Source organism: Netta rufina (assembly GCF_964035555.1).
Source record: "Netta rufina genome assembly, chromosome: 4".
Classification (NCBI taxonomy): Eukaryota; Metazoa; Chordata; class Aves; order Anseriformes; family Anatidae; genus Netta; species Netta rufina.
The window spans coordinates 67,009,877-67,026,261 of NC_140127.1; positions in this window are offsets into that span (position 1 = coordinate 67,009,877).

Sequence of the window (16,385 nt, forward strand, 5' to 3'; positions counted from 1 at the left end):
TTTGTAGTCTTGTAAGAAAGAGCAGACTTACGTTAGTGTAGTGATTTGCATAAAAGCCTATAGATACCTTAGTCATCTTGTCATCAGGCCCTGTATGACCTGATGTATAAGGTTGAACATAGGAAAAGACTTGATAATTTCAGAACCTAGCCACTAAATATGAAATACTCAATTATCTGAAACGGAAGGTTGCATTATGAGAATTATAGTGCAATGTGTAGCAGAATCTCCTTGTGGTTGTTGGCATTTTCTAATCAAATCAAATCAGTGTGAATCACTTTTACTCCCAGATCATCTACTTCAGTGCACATATTTAAAGGCACAACAAAAGGAATAAGAAACTCTACCAGATGCCTCCAACCAATTGTTCTATCCTCCCAGTGTGGTGGCTTGAACAAACCATGGCATCCCAGCTCTTTTGATTTCACGTGGTGGCATTGACCTTTATAAACAAGATGCCCTCTCCTCCAGGGGTTAAAGATATGTAGGAGATGCTGGTAGAGGAAGTAATGTTGCATTGTACAGGCTTTGAACAGCATGGAGCATATTCTGAAGCGTCCTAGCTTCAGCTGGGATAGAGTTAATTTGCTTCCTATTAGCTGGTGTTGTGCTGTGTTTTGGATTTATAATGAGAATAATGCTGGTAACACAGTTGTGTTTTAGTTCTTGCTGAGCAGTGCTTACACTAAGTCAAGGATGTTTCAGCTTATGCTGTCCTGCTTTTGAGGAGGCTGGGGGTACACAGGGAACTCAGAGGGGACAGAACCATGACAGCTGGCCCAGGCTGACCAAAAGGATGTCCCATACCATAGGACATCATGTTCAACAATAGAACCAGGGGGACTTGGCCATTGGGTGCTACCATTGTTCAGTTGGCTGATGGTGAACAATTGTGTTGTGCATCACTTGTTTTGTGCAATATTTTTCCCCTTTTCTTTCCTATTGAACTGTCCTTATCTCAACCTACAAGTTTTACTTTTTTTTTCCTTCTGTTTCTCTCCCCCATCCCTCTGCAGGGGGAGTGAGTGAATGGCTATGTGGTGCTTAGCTGCCTGCTGGACTAATACCACAACATGGAGTGAAATAGCTGCACTGCAGTATGACTTTGTTTCATTATTTATGTAATTGAAAGCTATGTTTCAAGGAAGCAGAAGGGAAGGTGCCTGATGTGTGATACCTCAGTTGCATTTAGTTTTTGTTTGTTTGTTTCTGAAATTTGAAATCTTATTTACAAATTAGAGTAGATTGCAACTCTTGTAAGATCTCAAAATCACCAGTCACAGCAGTCCAGCTTCCCATTCAAAAGAGAAACAATGAATCAGAAAGGTTTCTCAGAAGAATGTGCATGTTTATGTGAAATGTTTTCCAGTCTTACTTGTTTGAACAGAAAGAGGATAGAGATCAATTGTCTTGCGTGCCTGCTGGGAGGAACAAAGTGAAATAGATTTAATTTGGAACAGAGAAGATTCTGGCTGGAAACTGGGGAAAACTTTGTAACTGGTAGGGAGGAAAGAGTCCAAATCAGGACAATGTGCCATTGAGTGCTTTCAAGAAGAGGTTAGGCAAGCATCTGTGAGAGCTGATGCAGGAGCTATTATGCTGCACCAATTCAGAGATGTGGTCTAAACAATCTTTTGAAGTCTTTTTTCTTTCCTTGGTTTTATGGTTTTCTCTGTGCAAACCATAAATAGCTAGTGTTTAATGTACAAAAAAAAGAGTGTTTTTTCCTAGTATGAATTCAATTATATATTTGGGGAAAAAAAGAAAAAAAAAGAGAAAAACAAAAAAAAAAAACAAAAAAAAAAAAAACACAAAAAAAAAAAACAAAAAAAAAAACAAAAACAAAAACAAAAACAAACAAACAAACAAACAAAAAAAAAAACAGAATTAACCCTCCAAACCAAATTGTATTAAATCAGAAAACAGCTCTGATTTTGACAAACCATTTGAACCTGGGCACTCATATCTCCTCAATGGGCTACGTGACTTCTGAGCTGAGAAAGGATATTCTCTATGTGAATATAAAGCAGAAAACACTCTACCGTCAGTCAAGCTTCAAAGACTCCTTGTAAGACAGAAGTACTTGTGATGATACCAAGTTGCACGTGAAGCTGAGAGTTTCTCCTTTTCCTTTCTCAACAATATTACCATTTTATTGTCCCCCTTGCAGCACTTATGTGCATATCTCAGGGATTTGAATTTCAGTGTTACAAGTCCCAGAAAACATAACAATACAATTGTCAACTCAGTACATTTACTGTGGCAATACCACTGATGTGCCCAAGTCCCTTAGATTTCTCTGCAACATGATTTTCTTTCAGATGACTGCAGAACATTATTAACCATCCTTTACAACCAATTGATAAAACAAGGTGACTCAGTGGTAAAGCCAACAGATGTGTGAAGTCAAGGAAGGCTGAGAACTTTTGCTTCTGAGTAGAACTGGCAATTTTCAATTTCATTAATTGAGATTTAAATTTTAATATTTTTAATCAAACAAAAACAAGTGTGAGACCTAAAAATAGAGCTGTGTCATTAAATGTATTGTGATCTGACAAAAATTTTGTTCTGATAAAAATGGCCATCTGCTCTAGTCTCACTTTTCTTTCTTCTGGAAGAATTTTAGGTACATCTTAAAATAAGCTGAATTAGAGAATTGTAAGTTTCTACCCAAAGCAAATTGTGAAATAGAAATTTTCTGTGTAACAAGGAATATTCTCATCAGTTTTACAATTAGTAGAAAAAAAAAAAAGTAATAAATAAAATAAAATAAAATAAAATAAAATAAAATAAATCATTCACTGTGAAAACCATTTAAAACTGCATTAAAATAGCAAAACAATGTTTATTCAAGTAACTTAGTTTAGAGCTGGGTGAACTAGTCATAGAAAAGACTATTTTTATTGCTATTTATGTTTAATGTGAAAGAAACAAGACACTTCCATATAGTTGGGACTTCATTGTTAGACAAGATAAATATAGAAAATAATTCTTTGTTAAGGAAAAGAGGATAAAAAGAGATTTAATAGTATATATCCATGTGCATAAGGATAGTATAAGGTGATTAAAGGAACTGCTTGAAAGACTCTGGCACAAAGAGCCTTTTGGAATACATTACTAAAAAAATTCAAAACTACCAGGAATGACTCCGAGTGTGTCCTTCCATGTGGAGCTCTCTATAAATGTACAGTGTCTAAAAAATACAATTATAGACTGACACGGGGAAGACTGCTCTCTCTCTGCTAGCAAGTAACTGGAGAACCTGACTTGTGTAACTGGAGAACCAGACTTGTGCCACTCTTAACCTGGGGCAACTCATCAGGCTTCAGTAGAGTGATGCTGTGTGAAAAGTGCAGCAATGAACAAAAAGGTCCTTGGCTTGTAACACCCAAGTTCATTAGTTTAACACCACTGGCCCTCAAATACTGTCACTAAACCAGACACTCACTCTGAGAAGTCTCATTTTTCTAGCAGAATGTGGTTGCTCTGATATAGCAGAGAAAGTTAAGTACAAATATCACTGGTGACTGAATCTGTATTTATGCTATCATATTTTACTTCACAAATTTAAGTTATGAACAACAACCACAAAAAATATTTTGCAGTATTTGCTTTTGTATGGTACAGCACAAATGCAACAGTTTTGCCTTTCTCCTGAGTGCTTGCACAGATTCACACACAGGATAAGGTTTTACTTCTCAAATGGAAATGGTTACAAGAGGAGGAGGCAAACATAAGGCTTAGAACAATAAGCGTGATAATGAGCAATCTGGATGCTGACCACACTCACTGCCAACAGCTTTTATGAGCATTATCAAGTCAAAGAGAAAATGTGCTAAGGGGAATAAGGATGAATCAATGCGTGGAAAACTGAGGGCAGTGTAACACATACTTTGATCCTATGGCAACTGAATTATTTAGATTTAAGATGGGAAAATGATCTGTCTGCATAATTCACTAGCAATCTCAAAACCAAAGAATGTTTCATTTCCTTACTTCATTACCTCATTCAATAGATAGAAACAGTAGCAGTAACATGATCACCATAAGTGATCATATATATATATACTTAATAAAGTTTCTTTTAATATACACAAGCAATCCCATTTGCAAGGTGAACAATATAGAGAGATGGAACTGGCAGTACAGCTTGATATTCTCAATAATATTATTTATATTATTGAGAATAATAATAATTTGGCTTATTTTATAATTATATTGGCTTATTTATAAAAGCAACAGTGGGACAAATCATTCAGAAAGGGTCTCTTGGACATGCCATCAGACTGCTGGTGAAATCCGCTGTGCAGTCTGTTCGGTCAAACAAGCTTTGCACTTTTCATGGTAAATTCAATCCAGTCAGATCTGGGGCCACAGTCATTATTCACAAAATGTATGGGAATATATTAATATCTCCCTCCTCCCACCCTCTCTTCAGGGCTGTGGATGATCACTCTTCTACCCTTGGAGTCTACCTGCTGCATGACTGACAGCCTTGCTAAAAGCTCTCTGCGTGTGTGTGTTCCTGCCTGCCTCTTATTTGTTTTTGTCAAAACTGTTCCCTGCTGAATAAAATTACATGCTTGTTGGGCCACAGAAAGTGTGGCTTTCTTCCTGCTTCAGCCTAAGTATTAAAGAGTGCAGGACTGAAGGTCAGGTTTCCCCTTTCTGTTTGTGAATGCTGTAACACTGGAGGTTCCGGGTTGCACTCACTCTTTACTCTGGACAAATTGGTATTTAAATTATTCCCCATATGGGGGGAGTTGGAATAAAAGAGTTACCACCTGTGAATGACAGAGACACTGTACTGTCAGATTGCCCTGCAGAACCGTTGTCAGAGCAAAGTCATGAGAAATAGGGGTCAAACTACTGCAGTGAACCTGAGCAACCAGAAAAGAAAGCACAGTTTCTACCCCGAATTTATTTCATCACAGGAAATTGACCTTTCCTGTAAATACCAAGGAAAGAGAGGTGCTCTCCCGAAGCCCAATTAGCTGCTCAGTACCCTGAGAAAATGTCTTTCCACTTCCTGCTAAGGATTTTTCCAACAGCTTTGCATGTGCTTTTGCAGACTCCCATTTTCATTACATGTGCTCTTTGCTCTCATGGAATATGTAAGGGAGATGATGACTTGATGTGAGGGTTTATGAGTTACACTGGAGTTCAGCACAGTACAGATTGGAGTACTGTGATGCCAAGCCACTTCACAGAGCTGGCTGTCAATGAATGATGCCCCTGACTATATCCATGAGTGTTACTACTGCATCAGCATAAAAGTTTCCTGTTTTAAAATTTAAATCCTTAAGTTTATTTGTCTGTAGGATAATTTTGCTTACAGCTTTATATTTAGAGCATGATTGAGGGGTTTACTAGGATTACATATATGTCAGCATAAAAATAAATATTACTTAAGGACCATTTAAATGCACCAGAAGTGTATCCTTGATTGAATCTCACTTCATGGCCTAGGAGTGCATCTTCTGTGGGATTGATTATGCACTCTTGAACTAGCAGGAAACATGCACACAAGAGCACATGACATAAATAAAACTCAGATGCAAAAAAGGTTCAGAACAGAGCTCTTGTTGGGGATATTTCCTACAGACAGCTCTTTGCATTGCCTTTGCTTAGAAAGGACACATGATCTTACAGAAAAAGAATTTAGTTTCTAAGCACATTGTGTGCTTAGAAATGCAGAGAACTTTGTCTCTGGCATCTTTGATGGCTTGTCAAATATAAGTTGCTGTAAGCGTGTGAAATAATATTCAAAGAAATAACCTAAGTCTGCACCTTCTTTTCCTTTTATTAATGTGATAACCCCAAATTATCCCTCCTGCTCAAGTTTCCATTTCCTTTTCAGTCAAGATCAATTATCCCTGCAGCTTTTCAGCTGAATGCAACAATATTTCAGTGTACTACTCACCTATTTACACACTGTACTGCTCTGAAGCTCAAATGCACACACCTCTCTGTCAATCAACAGTTCTTTAATAATTATGGTACACAAAGAAATGCTGCTGTCATATTCTACAGGACACATCTAAACCTACTTTGAAGCCTCTTCACGCCCTCTTGACCCTCAGAAAGCTAAAGCCGATTTTGATCCACTAATTGGGAAAGAAGTAAATTTGTCTTCAGCATATTCTTTATTTAATTTGTCAAATATTAAAAAAAAAGTTTCCAAGACCTGTCTGGCTAGGAAAGGAGGTAGGATTACAAACCGTCTCTTCTTTCATTGCCACCAGCTACTCAAACAACGTTTTTTACAATGGCATAGTTGACAGCACACACCTGTTCCTACCAGCATAAGTACAATGCATCCCAACAGAAGGAGCAATGTCCCTGAAGCAGTTCAGTCTGTACATTATGACTGAGGACACATTTGCCCCATGCTGGGAACATGGTATGGAGATTCCTGATGTGCTCACAGGTTTGCTTCGATGTGGCAGGAGACAAACAGGCTCATGTCCTGCCACCATGGCTAGAACCAGCCTTCCTTCCTCAATCCAGCATGAGTGTGGACAGAGACAGTCCTCCACAGACATCATGTAGGCATACTTTGAAAGCCCCTTTTCATTTTCTGCTCCCTTTTCAAAGATCAACTTACCTCCCCAAGCAACCATCTCTGAAAATGCCAGAAAGCTGAAGGCTGCCCCATGGTCCCATCCAGTGCTTGCCCTTTTTCCATGGGAAGTGGTGACACGAGGAGGTGCAATGACCTCTTCAGTCATGGAAACTGCTTCCTTTGAAAGCCTTCACTTTCATTGCCAGGCCACAAGCCCCTTTCCAGTAGATCTCCTCAGTAGCCCAGGGGAAAAGTAGGTGTTGCTGCAGCAACGTGCAACTTGCTGCTTACTTGCAACGTGCTGGTAATTAGATTTGGCCAGGGTATAGATGCTAGTTTGTAAAATCTTTATAAAATGAGCCACTAGAAAAGGTATGGAGAAATGTAAGATGCTGCAGTGAGAGTGGAATTTACTAGGTGAAATTTGTTACTAGTATAGCTCCAAAGAAATATCCCAGCAGGCCAACAGCTTTTTTTTTTTTTTTTTTTTTTTTTTTTTTTTTTTTTATATACAAGACTTTCAGAAGCTTCTGGTGACAGAGAAAGGCAGTTAAAGGGAACAATTAAATAACAGTTGTCCTAAAGCCAACTGGAAATTGCCTTTGATATCAGAATCCATCTGTGCCAATAAGCAAAGCCTACTGGGGAGAAGATGAAACAGAAAGAAATAAAAGTGTCATGACTACTGGCGAACAAGTAGATGAAATTCAATTAGCTTAGCTTGAAACATGCATTCACTATTGTAAATGAAGTTTAACTTTCCTGCCCTTAATACAAGAAGGAAAACTGTTCTATACATCCTGCCCTGAGAACAAAATTTCTGTGGATTTTTTTTTGGGGGGGGGAGGGGACTACCTTTCCCCCTAAAACAAATATTTTATTACTGTAGCTTGAAATCTCATAATGGATTTCAATATAAATCTATTTTCAGTAATAAATATTTCCATACCGACCAAGGCAAGGTGAAAGTATTTTGCATCATGTAGTAAATGTATGTATTAAATGTATACACTTTATTCAAGCAAAAGTACTCATTAATGTCTATACAGAACACAAGAAATCTGGAAATGTCAATTTTGTACAAGTTTCTAAACCAAATTTCTGAATATGTGTCCTCATGAATGCTTTATCCTCCACATCTAGCTCTGAATTTTGTGACCTGAAATGGTTGCTTTAATATTATGTAACAGGCATTCCCTCTTGAAGTTAATAAAAATGCCTCACTAGCTGTTACTGCCCCAAATCCTTCTGAAAAATAACATTCTCTTCTTAATAATGATCTTCTCAGCTGCTTTTTAGAAGATAAAAATATAAAACAATCTCTGCTTCAGTAATAATGATCTACTTATTTTCCATATCTCCTTTTTTAGTAAAATACTTTCACCCATGCATGTGATTAAAAAATCAACTCCCTGATCAGTTGGTTTTAGAGCTGTCACAAATTTTTCATCAAGAAATGTACAGTAAATGAGCCTGAACAGAGTTTACACTGATTGAATGATAGTAAATGCTTTATTGATAGAACACATTATGAAAGCAAAAAGTGTTGATGGCAGAGACTGAATAAAAAAAAAAAAAAAAAGTATTATTTTATGACAACAAAAGATTCCATAAAGTGATTTAACAGCTACAAAACCACAATAATAGAAATTGGTTATAATCCTAGCATGAAGATTTAATGTAGTGTTTTTTACTTGGAATCAGATGCAAGGAACCAAGATTTTAAAAAGTTGTCAAGAGTTATTCTCTTTACTCTAGATTGAAGACACCTGAATTCCAAACTTGAGTTTTCTGCCATGCTAATGGAGTGGCTCTTTCTAAAAATATTCAGTGCTCATAGTATGAACAAGCAACTGCTAAATTGTAGTCGTGTTTGGGCAATCTTCCCCTTGGAACACTGCAGTTTATTTAGTTAACATTTATGAAATCTAGTTTCTGACAGAAGCATTACAAAATTTACTCTTAGAAAAGAATAAAACCAGAGGCAGAAATATGGCTATTGTCTACCCACATCATCTCCTACATGCTCAAATGGGAATCACAGTAGCATGGAAACTAATGATATCTTGGGGAAAAAAAAAAAAAAAAAAAAAACATACCTCTGCAACAAGTGATTTATTACTCAGTAACTCATCTGAATTTTTCTCTGTTTCTCTTGTTTGGATTTTAAGAACCTATTCAAGAAAAAATAGTCTGAAATTCTATTTTTTTTTTTTTTTTACATTTCTCCATCAAAAAATACAAAAATAAAATAAAATACAGAAGAATGAACACAGGTATAAAGGAATAAAAATTGAGGGGAAAAAAAGGGCTTTAAATCATATGACTTGGAAGAGTTTGTCCCAACCTCAGTGTTACCCATTTGAAAAATCTGAAAATGTTATAACACCAAAAAAAAATTGAAAGAAAGGCAAAATTATATTGAAAGCTAGCTCTAGTTCTGCTAGGTAGCTACTGGTATAAAAAGGGGTTCATATTCGTTAATTAGGTGCTTGGGCTTTTTTTAATTATTCAAATGTCTTTGAATACTTAATATAGCCTGTGGGGTGGCTTAGAGGAAAGTCTTATCCATTTGCTAGCATACAGATATACATAACCAAGTCAGTCCTAGGAGAGTAAATGTTTCATAGCTCAGGGAAATATAGAAAAAGAACCCATACGCAAAGCAAAGAACCTCATTCTTGACAACTTCAGGAGTAGCTGGTTTCTTTCCTTCCACTGACCAGACTAATAACACCATCCCCAGCTCTCAAGTCTGCTCAAGATCCAGGTGTTGCAGTAGAAGCCTGTCTCTTATCTCAGGGGATGTCTTGCCTGGTCATGCCAGACAGCATCATTAGCTAATTTGTCTCAGCTGTGTTTTTTATTCAGCTGGGTAATATCTCAATGCAACCCACCCAGTCCTGTTCCTGTCCTTTGCAACAGCTTTCTGCATCTTTGAAATCTGCTACTACCTATCATGAAAGTCTGTGCATTCCCTTCCAGCAAAACCCTCTATCAGCTTTGGTGTACAGCTCTCATGCAGAGGAGGCATCAGCTGTTAAGGCAGCTGAAGACATTAGTGAGCGTGTTAAAATAAACTCTGTGTTACCATACGGAGAAGAACTCCTTCCCTTTTCTCCCTCTGAGCCCCAGAATCCAAGTTCAAATATAATGATGGATTATTTCTAGAGGAATTATGAGTAGTTGGCCCTTTCAAGATAATTGCTCAGTGTCAGTTTACTTTCATTTCATGAATGAATGATACTTTCTCCTCCACAGTTCACAGGATTTACTAATCAATACTGTGAGGCTACTCTGTGGTAAAAGAAGGCTGGAGATATGAATTCTTCAGTATTTATCTATTTGATTTTATTTTGATACTTTATTTGATATATTTATTTCTACTGGACAACATATACTGCAGTCATAATTCCAGCAACACCATAACACATAGATTCTAATAGCCCAGTAGACCTAGACAATAATTTTGTCATCTGTTCTGGGAGTTGAAATGTCACATACTGGTTTCCAGCACAGAACTAAAACTTCTCTAAAACACTAGAGGAAAACCCAAATCGTCTGCAATAGAGCAATTCACTTCGCTACTGATGAAATGATGTTTATTTAATGGGTTGGTTTCTCCTAGACACCATTCAGAAGATGAGGTCCATGGACTAGCAGCCACCTGTTGGACACTGCAGAATAGGTACCCCCTCTGCTCTTTCTAAAATGTTACTGAAAATTATTCCCAACTATACTTAAAAAATAAATAAAAAATACAACAACAACAACAAAATCACTATTTTTCAATATTATAGGTCTCTGGACCTAAAAGATTACAAGACAGCAGAATCTTTTTTACCTCAGGGAGGTGTCATTGTGAAAGATAGGAGAGAGCTTGCTTGATTTTCTGAGCTCTACCATCATTTAAAGCAATTGCACTGCAGGACCTTCTATTTGAAAATAGGAGTCTGTAAATGGCAGCTTACAGTCATTTTGTTGCTTTATTTTCTTGTATTCACTGCACTTTTGCAGCGGGGATGTGGAAAAGGGAAGAAACATAAGAAAGATGGAGGAAGAAAAAGAGAAAAGGACATTAAAAAGGTAAAAAAATAACTAATGGGTATTAAGGGGGAGCAGTCAGGGGCCTATAAAACCAATATCTCATTATTAAGGAAGGCAATTCAGTTACAGCCAGTGCATAGACAATTACATTCTTGCCAAGAAACCCTGAGGCTATTCATGGAACTATTTACCTGCGTATGTGTGCGTGTCATTGCTCCTTAAAAAAGGAATAAAAATTGAACTTTAAGACAAAAGCTTTAAAAACATCTGGTAAATTTAGTTATACATTAAGTCAACCTAAGGGATCAACTTACATTTTTAAAATGCTAAATATATATAATATGTAGTATTTATCCAAAATCCAATTATTTATTTTATTATTTGAGTTGAATTTTTAGCTAGCATATAAAGAAAGTGCTCAACATTTGTTTAGAGCTTTCATAGTTTAAAAATGGCTTATTTCTGATATTTTAATCTTGGGGCATATGTAGTTCTCATTGTAGGATGTGCAACTGCTTGGGAAATAGTTATAAAAATAACTTCAAAGAACACAAACAGAGCACACTGATTTAGAAACCTCACGAGTGCAGCTTTCTGGATATATGTAGACAAAACATTGACATTTATCATTCCAGAGTTTTTTCCACATTCAGACAATTTGTCATTATTTGTATCCTGAGCAGGAATCATGCTTCCAGGCACCGAGCTTGCACATAAGAAACTCCAGAGCAAGAGCTGCCTTAGAAACATCGAAGTCTCAATGTATACATTGATCCCAGAATCACAGCTCCCCACGAGATTAATGCCTTCATCCCAGTGCTGTACCCCAGCCAGCAAGAGGATTTGCACTGAGTATTTATGAGTAATATTAACTTAAGCTAAGCAGGAAAATGTAAGGCAAGGTTTCCTTTAAAAATCTTTTTTTTGTTGTTTGTTTGTTTGTTTTTGTTTGTTTGTTTTTGTCCATTAGCTACATTAAATAATCAGTTTTGTAATACCTTCTGTAGATATGTAAAAGAACAACAAACTCAAAGTTCTTACAGTTACTTCAGTGTACAAGTTTGGGGAAGCTATGAAAGTTAGATATAAAAGTAGACACTGACTATGCATATTACAACATTTAATTTTCAAGCATTTAAAAGAGAAGCAGAGGACCAGCGAATTCCTTAACAAATAATACCTCAGTGACTACTCTCAAGTTTTTTATTACAGATATTTCTAATAGTAATGGTCTAGGGCTTCTATAGCACATTTTTTGTCCATAACTTTCAGAGTTATTTATGAGCTAAGTAAAATTGTTCATATCCTATAACAATACAGATTATATGACAGTTTCAAAGTGCATAGCATACTAGGCTGGAGACCAGGAATGAAACTAAACATGAGTCCTTGTTCAGGCCTGAATAGTGCCTCTGCTGGTAACTTTTTATAAAACAGAATTTTAAGTTTTGGGTCTAAAACTGGCATTATTATTATATCTGAATAGTATCAAAACCTAAATAAAACTGTTGGCTTTTTAAAGTGTTTCTGAGTCCTCACATGGACAGAGGAGGACCTTCAATAGTTTTCTGAAGTTTCTGAACCTAGGCGGGGCCATGACTATTTCCAAGCACCCCTGAAACTATATAAATAATAGTAGAGGAGGGCAGAAAGAAGAGTTTGGGTTTGATAACTAAAAAGAACAGTACCATTGAACAACAGTAGCAATGGGACCTCTACCCTGTTGATCCCATAAAAGGGTCTAGTGAGGAACAGATGTAGTTCATGGATCATGTTTTTGTTGATTTCCCATTTCCTCACTCTGGTGGGCTTCAGCTGAAGGGGAGTCCATCAACTAGGACTGCAGCAAGGCTCTCCTCTCCTCCTGCTGTAGATCTGACCCTGGGAATCCTATTATCCTATTTCTTTCTGGATTGGACACAGAGCAGATGGATACTTTATGTTGCATTCCTGTAAACTAAATCAAGGATTATAAATATTTATTAAGAACCTTTTTCAGCTTTGCAATATATTTAGTATCAGTCTCATAACTTACATGTAATATACAACTATGCTGCCATAACCTACAAGAGCATCTGCATTGTAACTGCAGGGAAACATTACTTATATTTTGAAAAGAATAAAAGGATTTACAACTCTGGATGTGAAAACATATCCATGACTTCAGCAGCTAGCACGTGATCCTCTGAAATGCCACTTATGTCAGCAGTATGGTCAGTTACTTTCCATGAAGAAATGAATGAGAAATGAAGCAACAAATGCCATGATCAGAGATTCCCATTAGTCAGCATTTATGTCTTCAGTTGAGTATGGAAACATGGTTATCTCCTTGTTATTTTTCCTACTCATGACAGAAATTATATAAATCATGACTTGGTGCTTTATGATTTATATTCTACATCAATTCAGACAAAGTAGATCACAAAGACATATTTGACTTTCTGGACATAAACATAGTGTCTTGTATTTAGGAAAAAAAATTTTTTTTGGTCTTGAGTTCTAATGAAAATACCTGTAAAATAGTTTTATATGTGTATGCGCTTCTACTCTGTTAAGGATTGATGCAGAGGCGGAAAAGGAAACATGCTATAGGTGTCAATAGTTATTAAATTAATTCTAAATAAATAAGAAAAGGTTTTGCCCTGGACCCACAAAAAAAAAAAAAAAAAAAAAAGAAAAAAAAAAAGTGTTAGATTTGCACAAAGTGTTCATTTGCACATGGCAGATACAAAGTTTTAGAGTCCTAAAGGTCCAAACAGCCTAAGGAAAAGATGAGCAAAGTTTGCCCACTTATAGCAACGCATGTGTGTCTTTCTATATATAGGCTATTATTTTGATGCTATCCAGTTATAAGTACTTTCCTTTTGTTTATTAGTGGGAGCACGTATTTCTTACAATCCTAGCTTTCCTACAATCCTAGTTCAGTTTGCAAGGGAACTCAGGGTATCTCTAATCCAGTCTCCTGATATGAACCCAAGCCAGGTTATGCAGGGCATTATCCAGTCAGGTCTTGAAAGCCTCTATGGACACAGGCAGCACAGCCTCTCTGGGCAACTGAGATTTTTTATTGTGACATATATAATAAGGGATAAGCAAGTGCATTGAGTTAATTGATTTGTGCTCGATTAATCACAGAATGAAATAGTTAATGTACGTTCACAAGTCCTAATGACTATGTTTACTATTTTTATTCCTAATGTTTATTTTCACATTGCCAAAATAGAAAGGGAACAGTTATTCTTGTCCTGTCTTTTTGTCTGTTTGTTTCTCCTCTGAAAAAAAGGGAGAGGAAGAAGAAAAAGAAAAAAAAAAAAAAAGTTGTTTCCATCAATAATAGTAACTGTTACCACAACAAAAATCTAGTTAATACACACAAAAGTTGTGACAATTTTTGAAAACATGGTAACCCAAGGGCAGCCTTGACCTATGTGACTATCAGCTATCCCAAGCTGGAGATGGCAGAATTATGTAAGAATGAACAGCAGCTGAACTCTTTCTTCAGGAACAGACAGGTTTCTCCTCCTTCAGCATTTACCATGCATGACTACTTTTTAAAATTGCTTCTACCTACTTTGCTACTTTAATACCATATGTAGGGAAAAACCCTTCCCTTAGTTACAAAAAGTCTCCCACTGAGTTTGATGGAAATTGACTGGCTCTTCTGAGGGTGGTAAATACTGTCAGGAAGCCTTCTAAGTACAAAATGTTCAACTGGCATTCAAGGTCTCATGATTTCCCACTTTGGTGATCATTTTACCTGAAAAATATATGCAGAGTTTCTCAGTAGCCCAAAATATTAGTTCCCAAAAGGTATGTTGCCTGTTAGGGGGTCCATCCTGCCTAATGTTATAGTAATGTATGTTATTTCTTGACTCTATAATATTTATATTTCATTGGGCTGTAAGTAATTTTTGGCTTTCTGAAGACATAGGTTCAGTAATGTCAAGGGAATTGACTTTCAAAATATGAGAAAAGAATGATTCAGTGATCCATATTATATCCCAACACACCTGGCAGATCCCAAAACAAATGAGAGAGATGTAAGATGCCTGTCTCTCTCTCTGATTCACTGCCTCAGTTTGAGCCTTGACCCATAAATGAGTTTGGTTATTTCAGTGCCTAGCTTTTTGCCATTGTGGGTCAGATTTTTTTTCTTCCTTTCTTTTCTTTTCTTTTTTTTTTTTTTTTTTTTTTTCAGTAGTACTTCTGGAATACAGAAAAGGTCCACCCCTTTTCAGTATAAATCATAGGTTGGAGTTATGCCCTGAGGGTACTTGTTCAATACACAGGAAAAATAGGCATATCAAAGTGTGAGTATGAATCCAACATTTGTGACTTCAAAAAAAAAAAAAGTCCTTAGAAAAGAGTGATGCTAGTGTCTCCTCACAAATTAGTTTTTTTTCTTATTCTGTAAAAGCCAAATGGAATGGTCTGCCCCCAGATGGAGGCAAGCAAAGAGAGAAACACTTGGTTTGTGTATCCTAGCAGGATTCATGTGCAAGTTCTGTGGGCATGCAACATTCACAGAGCCAGAAGCAGATCTCTAAAGCACAGGCAGAACTTCATAAACGTTGGAGTTTTGCAGGGATCTGAGTCAATAGTGGATTCACAATGAAAGGTCCACATAAAGTAGAAGCTTGTTGAGATTTACCTACCTCGATGCCATTAATCTTTTGGTTTCTCATCAGCAAAAAGGGCATGGTAGTCCGTCTATTATGCATAAAGGCATTGACAGACTGAGCATAACAAAGGTTATGAAGTATTTAGATACAGTGATAATGGAGCTCAGCGCTGAGTGCCCAGCCTCCAGGAGCCTGGAAGTCTCGGCTTTCTGGCTCCTTCCCCAGCAGCCTGCCCAGGAGCTGGCCAGACAAGCCACCTAGCAGTCAGACCAGCAGGAGCTGATTCAAGATTCCTGGTTCCCATTTTATATGGGGCAAAACATATATATATATATATATGGGACAATATATATATTTATATGGGACAAAACATTCTTTAAGGAAAGATCTGATTTCATCAGCCTGGTATTTTTCTGAAAGGAAAAAAAAAAAAAAAAAAAAAAAAAAAGCCATTCAAGAATCTTTAATCTTTAATCTGTTGTTAACTGTGTTTTTAAAACAGCACATCATGCACCGCTGACATACCACGTGGCAACTCAAAACTAGCAGTCTGATGGACTGACTTAAAGTCTCCCTTTAATCACTGAAAGAGATTGCAGCTAACATTAAAATAATAATAATATTGAAATATCAATACCTATCTTAGGGAATGCACATTTATGGACATGTCAGAACTCTGCACGCACACATTTATCAGGGATAAAACTCTCCAAGAATAATACAGTATGGCTTGCAGTCAAGGACTTTTAACATCACCCCTTGCATGCTTCCACTTGAAGTACTTCCATACAGTGTAACACAGCATGGAAGCACCTCGCAGGTAGTCTGCTGGGGAATCCTCCAAGAAGACCTGGGAGGAGGGCAAGCACTAACTACCCTTTGTAGATCAGACACTGAGGCATACAAAGCAAAGGCTCGGCAAGAGTCTGCTGTGTATTGCACTCAGATTGCACGCAGGGACTGCTTTAAAGGCTGCAAACAGGGAACAGAAAGACAAAGTGAGACTTCTCTCCTGCTATGTGTGGAGTGACTCAAGAGGCTCACATTTTACTATTCTAACCTTTGCTGGACACCTGAAATTGTGCCTCTCTGTTCCTTCAAGAGCTCCAGCTGAACAGCTCCATACCCTGCTTGCACCAAAATCCAGTGAG